Below are 12,557 nucleotides of genomic sequence, written 5' to 3'. Positions count from 1 at the left end.
GGCACGTGCCACCACGCCCAGCTAATTTTTGTATTTTTAGTAGAGACGGGGTTTCACCATGTTGGCCAGGCTGGTCTTGAACTCCTGACCTCAGGTGATCCACCCACCTCGGCTTCCAAAGTGCTGGGATTACAGGCATGAGCCACCACGCCTGGCCCAAAATAATGTTTTGAAGTTTATATACACTACGGAGTGACTAAATCTAGCTAATTAACATACACATTACCTTACATAGTAGTACTTTTTGTGGCGAGAACATTTGACATTCACTCTCTTAGTATTTTTCAAGAATACAACATATTATTGTTAACTATATTCACCATGTTGTACAATAGATCTTTTGAACTTACTTCTCCTGACAATTTTGTGTTCTTTGACCAACATCATCCCAGCTCCCTCCCGCAACCACCCTGACTCTGGTAACAACCATTGTACTTTCTAGTTCTATGAGATCAACTTTTTTAGATACTTCATTTGAGTACGATCATGTGGTATTTGTCTTTCTGTGTCTGGTTTATTTCACTTAACAAAATTTCCTCCAAGTTCATCCATGTTACTGTAAATGACAGGATTATCTTATTTTTAATGGCTGAATAGTATTCCATTGTGTATATATTCCATATATCCATTCATCTGTTGATAGACAATTAAGTTGATTCCTTATCTTGGCTATTGTGAATAATCCTGCAATAAACATTGGAGTGAGTATTCTCTCTTCACGATCTTGTTTCCAATTCCTTTGGCTATATAGGCAGAAGTGGGATTGGCAGATCATATTGTAGCTCTATTTTTAATTTTGGGGGGAATCTCTGTACTGTTTTTTTATCATGGCTGCACTAAATGTACATTACCACCCACAGTTTGCAATGGTTCTCTTTTTTCCACATAGTCGCCAACATTTATCTTTTGCCTTTCTGATAGCAGCTATTCTAATAAGTCTTAGGTGATATCTCATTGTGGTTTTAATTTGCATTTCTCTGATGATTAGTGATGTTGAACATTTTTTCGTTTTTTTTTTTTTTTTTGAGACGGAGTCTCGCTCTGTCGCCCAGGCTGGAGTGCAGTGGCCGGATCTCAGCTCACTGCAAGCTCCGCCTCCCGGGTTTATGCCATTCTCCTGCCTCAGCCTCCTGAGTAGCTGGGACTACAGGCGCCTGCCACCGCGCCCGGCTAGTTTTTTATATTTTTTAGTAGAGACGGGGTTTCACCATGTTAGCCAGGATGGTCTCAGTCTCCCGACCTCGTGATCCGCCCGTCTCGGCCTCCCAAAGTGCGGGATTACAGGCTTGAGCCACCGCGCCCGGCCTGAACATTTTTTCATATACCTGTTGACCTATTTGCCTGTGTTCTCTTGAGATATATGTATTCAGGCCCTTTCTCCATTTTTATTTATTTATTTATTTATTTATTTATTTTTATTTTTTGGCCTTCCCGATTTTATTTCGGGCACAGCTGGGCGAGGGCCCTGCATCTAGAAGAAGGTGTTGGGCCTCTTGGTGGTGAAGCGTGGCTTGTGCTGACGGCGCAGGACCCGGTGGGGCAGCGGGAACTTGACTTTGGAGTCGTGGAACTGCTTAAAGGACGGCAGCTGCACTTGGCCGGCTGCGATCTTCCTCCACCTTCATGATCTGGATGGAGTGGGCCTGGTCGCAGTGCCGGGCGCTCAAGACTCGGTAGCACTGGGTGACAGCGCCTGCGGTGGTCAGGTGCTGGTATTCCCGATAAAGGTTGTGGGTGCGGCTCAGGGAGTCACAGCGCAGCCAGATGCGGAAGTTCTTCACCCGCAGAGGGGACTTCTCAAACACCCGCCCAGAGTAGGCAATCTCCCCTGAAAACTTCTTCATCTTGTTTAATTGAGATACGAAGTACCAGAAACTGGACTTCCAGACGACATGATTAGGTGCAAAGATTCGCATGAGGTAGAGGGGCGGTGTGTGGCATTTGGGGGTGGGCGGGTAGCGACCCACCACTTATACTCTCCTAGTGTGCCCTATGCCTTCAGGGAGTCCTCTCCGAACTCGCCTCCACCCGCAAAAGGGCTTTCCTCGTTTTAAAATCAGATTATTTGTTTTCCTGCTATTGAGCTGTTTTAGTCCCTTTATATTTTGGGTATTAATTTCTTATCAGATATATACTTTGCAAATATTTTCTACCATTATGTAGGTTGTCTCTTCACTCTGTTGATTGTTTACTGTGCAGAAGTTTTTCAGTTTGATGTAATCCCATGTGTCTATTTTTGCTTTTTTTGCCTGTGCTTTGGGTTCATATCCAGAATTCAGTGCCCAGACCAATGAATCTTGCTTCAATGTCATAGAGCTCTTCTGCTACATGTTCTTCTAGTAGTTTGATAGTTTGAGGTCTTACAATTAAGTCTTTAATTCAATTTGAGTTGGTTTTTGTATAATGTGTGAGATAGGGTCTATTTTCATACATATGGATATTCAGTTTTCAAACACATTTATTGGCAAGACTATTCTTTTCCCATTATGTATTCTTGGCACTTTGGTCAAAAATCAGTTCCTTTGCCCATTTTTAGATTGGTGTATTTGTCTTTTTATTGTTGAGATTTAAGAGTTGTTTGTATATTCCGGCTAGCAGTTTCTTGTATTTAGATTTTTTTCATCTTGTTTTACAACTTCTAATTTTTATCATGTTTTACAATGAACATAATAGTACAGTAATTAATGTATATTACCTATAACTAAATTTGGGGAGTTTGCTCCAGGTTAGGAGCCTGCAATTAAAAGTCTAGAGACCTCTGCTTTAGACCAAAATTACTTTTTTCCTCTCTCATCTGTTTGGTGTTTGTGAGAAGGCGAAGCCGAGTATGCTAAAGACAAACTTCAGCTCTTACTTCTTGTAGCTACTGGCCTATTGATCTGTACCTGGCAAGGGAAAAGTATTTTATGTTATGCTAAACATAATTTATGTGTATAAATTAACACATATTGCTTAGGAAACCCTAAATATGACAAACAAGGAAAGGTGGTTAAAATGTAAGTGCTTACTATGTACAAAAAAAAAAAAAAAGCCTAGCACATAATGACTACTTCAATAAATACTAGCCTAGGTAAACATCATCATTATTTTTATTCTACTGATTAGGAGATAAAGAGTCATGTTAAGTAATGTTAAGTAACACAGCTAATGAATTGTAAAACTGGGATCTGAATTCAGGTCTGACTGCAAAGCCCATTTTTTCCCATGGGACGCTGCGTATTAGTCAAAATACAGGTCAGATTTCTGCAGTGAGTGGGAAGTTGGACTAGATGACTTCTCTTCCAATTCTGAGACATTATGAAAACATTTGATGTAAAGAAGCATTCAGGTCTGTGTCAGTGGTGATTTTCATAGCTTATAAACATCTAGAGGCAAGAACCATTTTGTCTTACTTCCTTTGAGTAATACCCAGTGACACGTATAAATGGAATTAATAACTGTCTGTGATGGAGATATACCAAACATTGACTTAAAGCTGATTAATGCAGAGATATAATTATTATTTGGGAGTTTTTATTATTGTTTATCTAATAATCAATTAGATTTTATTTATACTTATTATAGTCAGAATGCAAATTTGTATTTATAATACAATTTGTATTTCTACTTATTCAAAGTAGATTTCATTAAAAACCCTGAAAGACAATCTAGGCAATACCATTCTGGACATTGGGAAGGGCAAAGATTTCATAACAAAGACACCAAAAGCAATTGCAACAAAAACAAAAATTGACAAGCAGGATCTAATTAAACTTAAGAGCTTCTGCACAGCAAAAGAAACTATCAACAGAGTAAACAGGCAATCTACAGAATGGGAGAAAATATTTGCAAACTCTGCGTCTGACAAAGGTCTAATTTCCAGCATCTATAAGGAACTTCAACAAATTTACAAGAGAAAAACGAACAACCCCATTAAAAAGTGGACAAAGGGATGGGTGCGGTGGCTCACACCTGTAATCCCAGCACTTTGGAAGTCCCAGGCAGGCAGATCACCTTAGGTCAGGAGTTTGAGACCAGCCTTGCTAACATGGCAAATCCCTGTCTCTACTAAACATACAAAAATTAGCTGGGCATGGTGGCAGGTGCCTGTAATCCCAGCTACTCAGGAGGCTTGGGCAGGAGAATCACTTGAACCTGGGAGGCGGAGGTTGCAGTGAGCTGAAATCATGCCACTGTACTCCAGCCTGGGGAACAGAGAGAGATTCAATCTCAAAAAAAAAGCAAAGTATAATAATAATAATAATAAACTGGGCAAAGGACATGAACAGACACTTTTCAAAAGAAGACGTACATGTGGACAACAAGCATAAGAAAAAAATTAATATCACTGATGATTAGAAAAATGCAAATCAAAACCACAATAAGATACCACCTCACACCAGTCAGAATGACTATTAAAATGTCAAAAAATAACAGATGGTGGTGAGGTTGGGAAGAAAAGGAAACTTACACTGTTGGTGGGAGTGTAAATTAGTTCCACCGTGTAGAAAGCAGTATGGTGATGCCTCAAAGAGCTAAAAGCAGAACTACCATTTGACCCAGCAACCCCATTACTGGGTATATACCCAGAGGAATATAAATCATTCATTCTACCATAAAGACACATGCACACAAATGTTCATTGCAGTACTATTCACAATAGTAAAGACATGTAATCAACCTAAATTCCCATCAATGACAACCTGGATAAAGAAAATGTGGTGCATATACACTGTGGAATACTATGCAGCCATGAAAAAGAATGAGATCATGTCTTTTGTGGGAACACGGATGGAGCTGGAGGCTATTACCTTTAGCAAACTAACACAGGAACAGAAAACGAAATATCGCATGTTCTCACTTACAAGTGGCAGCTAAATGACAAGAAGTTATGAATACAAGGAAGGAAACAACAGACACTGGGGTCTACTTGAGGCTGGAGGGTGAGAAGAGGGAAAGGAGCAGAAAAGATAGCTATTGGGTACTGGGCTTAATAACTGGGTGATGAAATAATCTGTATAACAAATTCCCACGACACAAATTTACCTATGTAACAAACCTTCACATGTACCTAAAATAGGAGTTTTTCTCTTTTTTAAAGAAAAAAAAACCACTAAATGCCCATAGATTCCACATACCCAGAGTGACACTTGCAGGATGCTCTGTTTCCTGTATCAGAAATAGCCCTTTAGCTCCTGGCTCCTCTCCAAGGAATCTACTCCAGTGGGACTCTTTATTCACTGCCTCTTACCACACCTTGTCTTCTTCCCAACCCATGCCTTTCTTGATGCTTTCTGCCAACTCTCTGCCTGCCCATGCACCTTCACATCCTGCCATGCCTTGAACACTAGGAACAGACGCACTACCTCCCCAGGGCTTTCCCTGCCCACTTCCCTCAGGATCTTACCTTCTTCTGGATCCACAGTCCCTTCCTGGCTTGTTTCCTGATGCATTCTAACCTTTCCAGCTGAAACATAAATGCCCAGAAAGCATAGACAAATTACTGTGGTCTGAATGTTGATATTTCCTGAAAACTTGTATGTTGAAACTTCATCATCACTGTGATAGTATTAAGAGATGGGATCTTTGGGAGATTATTAGATCATGAGGGCTCATGAATAAAAGAGGGCTCTTATAAAAGAGACTTGCAGGATCCCCTTTTCCCTGCTGCCATGTGGGACACATAGAAGGAGCCATCTATGAGGTACAGGCTCTCACCAGAAAATGACAATCTGCTGTTGCCTTGATTTTGGACTTCCCAGCTTCCAGAATTGTGAGTAATAAATTTCTGATGTTTCTAAATGTTTTAAAGTAGATTTCATAAATAAATGTAATATACTTTTATTTTAATGAAGAACCCATATTCCATGTCCAAGTGAGTGAGATGAATGGATTATGGCATGAAGGTTAATTCGTTTCAGCCAACTAATTTTTACAAACCACCATACAAATAGTTAAGCTATTGTCATCAGTATGAAATAACGGCCTTGTTTTTGTTTGTTTGTTTTTGTTATATATATATAGCCTTGTTGATGTCCAATTAAATCATAACATGTAAGCCTTGCCAATAGTCTAAGGGCTATAGATTATATTACCATTCAAATTATGTCATGAGCAGTAAGTCCATTTTATACAGCTAGCAAACTAAATGAGAGGGAATAAGAGTATAAGAGTGCATTACTCTTTATGAAATAAAGCTCATTCAATCTTACCCAATAGCAGAAAACAGATATAAAAACACCCCCAATTTAGTGAAACAAAATCAAGACATAAAGTTGAATGAGCTATTTCATGTACTCAATGCTTTTACCTGCTTCCAATATAGTTTATCTTTCCCTTAAATGCCATGATTTTAATTCACTGACTGATGCATACTTCCCATGGCAAAGGTATTGGGAAATGTATAATAATTGGTGTTCTACAAGATATAAGATTTCTGTTGGGAATTATTTCTTTATAGATGAAGATTATTTTCCACTGAGAGATTTATACCATAATTAGAAAAATGATGTTCTAAGCCCTAGTGGAAATGTCATATTTTAATTGGTATTCATTTGTTTCAGACAAGCCCATGGAGAAAACTAGGAGCTCCTTTTTATTGATGTTAAATTGTTAACTGTGAAATCAACTAAATTGCATTCTCACTTAAATATCTGAAATGACTAGCCCATTTAATTACTTTTTAAAACAATAGTATCTTCCATTAGCTGAACAATCCTTCATACCAAAAAATTTTAAAACCCTTTACAGAAAAATAGAGGCTCAGGTAAACTTGGAAAGGCAGTAAAATATTTTAAGTATGCTTAAAATTATTGTATTTTAGGAAAACCCAGAGATTTTACAAATATCTCAAGCTGAAATAATATATTTCATAATTTGAGAGTTTATTTACAGATACATTTGATTCAATGTCAGGTGAGCCAGGGTCAAAGCCTGCTAATGGCAGTAAGACTATGCTTGAACTACCATTTATAAGCTAAAAATGAAAGCATTTGCTGTTTATCCACTTCCTTCCCTTTCATGATAGGACAAAATCATATTTCAAATTAATTCAGATGATATTTCCTGAATACAATTTGCATGATGACTTGAAACTTTAGGGCAGTCAAGGTAACATTCAGCCTACTTGTCTTCATATACCACCCAAATATCCTGGAAAACCCAGAATTTCATCATTCAAACTCCAATTATGAACAACATAATTTTGAACTACACAGGTTCACTTACATGTGGATTTTTTTCCCGCAGAAGTTACACTGAGAGTTCCTGCCTCTCCTGCCTCCCTCCCCTTCCACCTCCTCCACTTCTTACAACTCTGCCACCCATGAGATAGCAAAACCAACCCCTCTTCTTCCTTCTTCTGTTCAACCTACTCACAAGAAGATGGCAAAGATGAAGACTTTTTCGATGATCCACTTCCACTTAATGAACAGTAAATATATTTAATCTGTCTGATAATTTTAATATTCTTTTCTCTAGCTTACTTTATTGTAAGAATACCATATATAATACATATGACATACAAAATTTGTGTTTATCGACTGTTATCAGTAAGGCTTCCTGTCAACAGTAGGGTATTAGCAGTTAAATTTTGGAGAAGTCATAAGTTATTTGCAGATTTTAAACTGTATGTGTAGGGGTCAGGGTTCTTAACCCTCACATTGTTCAAGGTAAATATAAAGTGAACAAATATAAAGTCAATTGTATATATTCTAAATTATATGTTACATATGAAAGTAACAAAAAAAGTATTTGTCACAACGTGGTTCCATTTCTTTAATTGAAACATATTATTACATAAAAATACTTTTCAACATTTTGGCATTGTCAATACTGGCTAAACTTTTATTGACCAAATGTGCTAATTTCTAGTAAGAACAATAAAATGCAAGTTATATTTCATGGGTCTAATGACATTCTGCTATAGTTTGGGTATTTGATCCTCCAAATCTCATGCTGAAATTTGATCCCCAGTGTTGGAGGAGGGGCCTAATGGGGGTTTTGGGGCCATGGGGCAGATCATGAATGGCTTAGTTCAGTCTTCTGAGTAATGAGTGAGTTTTTACTCTATTAGTTCCAGTGAGAGCTAGTTGTTGATTGTTAAATGGAGTCTGGCACCTACTTCTTCTCTCCTGCCTCTGCTCTTACCATGTGATCTCTGCACAGGCTGAATTCCCCTTCACCTTCTGCCATGAGTGGAAGCAGCCTGAGGACCTCACCAAAGGCAGATTCTGGTGCCATGCTCCTCGTCCAATCTGCAGAACTATGAGCCAAATAAACCCTTTTTCTTTATAAATTACCCAGTTTTTGGTATTCCTTCATAGCAACATGAACCAACTATGACATATTCCAGGTAGGTAACTGACAAATTATATTCATATCACAGAGATGGAGGCACTATGGCACATTGTAGGTAAGTGATTGGATCCTTGAAGATAAATAAATTCAGCAGAAGAATTAGCAATATTTTTACATTTTCATAATTTTTTATAAGACTTCATTTACTCCCCCAGCCAACTATCTTTGCAATCCTCCCTAAACAATGCTAACCTCCAGGCTTCCCCAAGCCTTCACATTCACATTTTTGTTTTGATTCCATTAATTTCAGCAAAGATTTGTTGAATATTTACTATTTTCAAGGCCCTGTGCTAAGTACTATAGCAGATATAAAGATAAATGAAATCTTCTCAATAAGCTGAAATCTAGTAAAGATCATAATACCATAATACAATGTTATAAGAGGGATATAAACAAATGCATGAACCCAAAAGTGGGAGAGCATTTCTACCAAGGCGGAATCAAAGCAGTATTAGAAAAATTATCTGAAACTTAGAAGTAATGCAAAAAGAGTTATGGGGCACATAGTTTCAATCTCATAAGAAGGTGCAGGCAACTCAAGAATTGCCTAGGGCAATGGTGAGAAAACTTTTTCTGTAATGGTCAAGATAACAAATATTTTTGGCTTTGTGGGCCATATGGTCTCTTTCACAAGTCCTCAACTTTGCCCTTGTAGCATGAAAGCACCCACACACGATACACAAACAAGTAAGCATGGCCAGATTGGCCCACAGGCTGTAAATTGCTGATCCCTGGACTAGCGGACCCAGGTTAGTAAGTCGTTCAACTCACTGTTACTAGTTGTTTAAGGTTCCAGATTTAGCAAAGTTGCATATTAACATGTAGATTTTTGTCTGGTCTAGATGCAGATAATTTCTGTCCAGTAGAGAGATAACTTCAAAGTTTTATGGCTCCATGAGACATTACCCACCTTGTATCTAATCCAGGAAGTTTATCATCCTATCAATATTCTATGTTTTAAAATGGTGTTTGACCCAGTCATGACATCTTAATGGTTCTCTCATTTATTAATAAGTCAAATAAAATCTTTGATACTTGTTCACTTTATATTTGCCTGAGTGTTACGATTTCACATGGTTTGAAATTATATATCGACAGTTTTGGAGGGTGCATGGAGATGTCCAGATTGACTCACCTGATGGAGACAAGTAAACTGTGATCCTGGAGAAATGCACCTCAAGTCTATTTAAGCCCAGGCATATTTTTCTTGGCTGCCAGAAGAATCCCAGGCAGCAAGAGAACTTCAACTTTGCTGATTCTATTTCTGTAGCTTTAATTTTCTTCTTGCTGTTGATTTTTGTGTTGCACATGACAAAAAGTTATTTTCATTTGGTGGCAGCAACAATTGGGAATTTGTTTTTATTGTTTGGCCATTTGGTGATCTCTACTGGGTAGATGGTGAAGTACTGTTCTCTGTTGGGTGAGAAGCAGAGAAACTGGTTCGTTTAGGCTTTTTGCTTGTCTATTTGCAAAATCAAATCAATTAAGAAATTTGTGCCTATTGTGAAGGAGAACAATTCTTTCATATTTAGACCAACAGAGTTTTGTATTTATATGTTTACACTCGACCTGTGGTAGAAGCTGTAGAACTGAAGCAATAAACTCTCCATATATCTTATGTTTTTCTGTAAATTAGAAAGTTATTTCTCTCTCATGTAAAGTATAAAATAATTTCCTACCCATGAAAGGTAATACTAAATCTGATCATAATGTATCTCTGAGGAGGTCAGTTGTGATTAATTTATAGATAATAACATACGAATCTAACAGTACTATAAATAACAGAAAATGTTTAAATGAACTTCTAATACTTTAAATGTGCTCTATATTTACAAAATTCTTACAGAAATGTCTAGCTCAGAAACATTTTAAGAATTAATGTTTACTTAATTAAGATGAATCTTTGGACAGTTTAGATTGGTTTCATAATTTAGATTTAAGGTTGGGTGCAGTGGCTCATGCCTGTAATCCCACCACTTTGTTTTTTTTTTTTTTTTTTTTGGAGATAGAGTCTTGCTCTGTCACCCAGGCTGGAGTGCAGTGGCGTGATCTCGGCTCACTGCAAGCTCCACCTCCTGGGTTTATGCCATTCTCCTGCCTCAGCCTCCCGAGTAGCTGGGACTACAGGCGCCCGCCACCTCCCCCGGCTAGTTTTTTGTATTTTTAGTAGAGACGGGGTTTCACCGTGTTAGCCAGGATGGTCTCGATCTTCTGACCTCGTGATCCGCCCGCCTCGGCCTCCCAAAGTGCTGGGATTGCAGGCTTGAGCCACCGCGCCTGGCCTAATCCCACCACTTTGGGAGACCAAGGTCTCCCACTTGATGCCAGGAGTTCGAGACCAGCCTGGTCAACATGGTGAAACTCCATCTCTGCTAAACACAAAAATTAGCCAAGTGTGGTGGTGCGCACCTGTAATCCCAGCCACTTGGGAGGCTGAGACAGGAGAATCGCTTGAACCCAGGAGGCAGATGTTGCAGTGAGCCAAGATTGCACCACTGCACTCCAGCCTGGGCTATAGAGCAAAACTCTGTCTCAAAAAAAAGAAAAAAACAGTTTTAAGATCAATCGTCTTCCCGCGCAGACCAGTCCCTGTTTTCTGTGCTCCTGCGAGCTCGTCGTCTGTCCGGGTTTTTTACGTTTTAATTTCCAGGACTTGAATTGCCATGTCCTCTGAAGAAGGAAAGCTTTTCGTGGGAGGGCTCAACTTTAACACCGACGAGCAAGCGCTGGAAGACCACTTCAGTAGTTTCGGACCTACCTCTGAGGTGGTCGTTGTCAAGGACCGGGAGACTCAGCGGTCCAGAGGTTTTGGTTTCATCACCTTCACCAACCCAGAGCATGCTTCAGTTGCCATGAGAGCCATGAACGGAGAGTCCCTGGATGGTCGTCAGATCCGTGTGGATCATGCAGGCAAGTCTGCTCGGGGAACCAGAGGAGGTGGCTTTGGGGCGCATGGGCGTGGTCGCAGCTACTCTAGAGGTGGTGGGGACCAGGGCTATGGGAGTGGCAGGTATTATGACAGTAGACCTGGAGGGTATGGATATGGATATGGACGTTCCAGAGACTGTAATGGCAGAAACCAGGGTGGTTATGACCGCTACTCAGGAGGAAATTACAGAGACAATTATGACAACTGAAATGAGACATGCACATAATGTAGATACACAAGGAATAATTTCTGATCCAGGATCATCCTTCCAAATGGCTGTATTTATAAAGGTTTTTGGAGCTGCACTGAAGCATCGTATTTTATAGTATATGAACCTTTTGTTTTTAAATTGACCTGCCAAGGTAGTTAAAGATCTTTAACAATTCCATCTTTTTAAAAAATTTTTCTGCCTATTTAAAGACAAATCATGGAACGTTTGTAGAGCCTGAGTATTTTTCTTTTTACCAGTTTTTTAGTTAGAGCTCTCAGGATTATTGGAGCTAGCAATAATTGGTTCTGGCAAGTTTGGCCAGACTGGTTTCAAAAAATTAATGTGTATCCAGGACATTTTAAAAACCTGTACACAGTGTTTATTGTGGTTAGGAAGCAATTTCCAAACGTACCTATAAGAAATGTGCATCAAGCCAGCCTGACCAACATGGTGAAACCCCATCTGTACTAAAAATTTAAAAATTAGTCTTGCGTGGTGGCGTACGCCTGTAATCCCAGCTACTTGGGAGGCTGAGGCAGGAGAATCGCTGGAACCCCGGAGGCGGAGGTTGCAGTGAGCCGAGATCGCACCACTGTACTCCAGCCTGGGCAACAGAGCGAGACTCCATCTCAAAAAAAAAGAAAAGTGTATAAATAACATGATTATCCAGGGGTATTTTCTAATTCAGATAATCAAACTGATTATATAGAAGGGTTGCTTTAAAATGTTTGCAAATGTCTTTTTTTTTTTTTAATACTGGAAGAAAAAATATTCTGTTGTGTCTCATACAGTGCTTAGGCTGTCTTTCACAGAGCTTATTAAAAAGATGAAACCTGAAAAAAAAAAAAAACAGTTTTAAGAAAGAAAGAGGAAATCTCTAGGTCTTTTTCTCAAATTTTTATTAAGTATAATAAAATTTACATTTTATTTTTATAAGATTGTTTTCTTTCATGAAGAGACTATTTAATGTGAACTTCTTAAACATCTTTTGGTTTACCAATCAAACAAGCCAACACTCCTACATAATCTGTAAGATTATGAAAAATGTAGATTCGTATTTTATTAAATATCATCTTCTGA

The 12,557-nt window shown here is 38.8% G+C and overlaps 2 pseudogenes across 1 annotated transcript; one reads left to right on the top strand and one right to left on the bottom strand.

Moving 5' to 3' along the window:
- Window positions 1-1,471: 1,471 nt before the first annotated feature.
- On the bottom strand, window positions 1,472-5,432 carry LOC105519990 (annotated as a pseudogene).
- Window positions 5,433-10,898: 5,466 nt separating this feature from the next.
- On the top strand, window positions 10,899-12,327 carry LOC105519984 (annotated as a pseudogene). The gene has a single exon (XR_001003056.1). The product of XR_001003056.1 is annotated as an RNA-binding protein 3 pseudogene (transcript).
- Window positions 12,328-12,557: the final 230 nt, after the last annotated feature.

This window comes from Colobus angolensis, unplaced genomic scaffold, assembly GCF_000951035.1.
Source record: "Colobus angolensis palliatus isolate OR3802 unplaced genomic scaffold, Cang.pa_1.0 Scaffold366, whole genome shotgun sequence".
In the NCBI taxonomy this organism is placed as follows: Eukaryota; Metazoa; Chordata; class Mammalia; order Primates; family Cercopithecidae; genus Colobus; species Colobus angolensis.
This window is presented reverse-complemented; position numbering and strand designations above follow the sequence as displayed.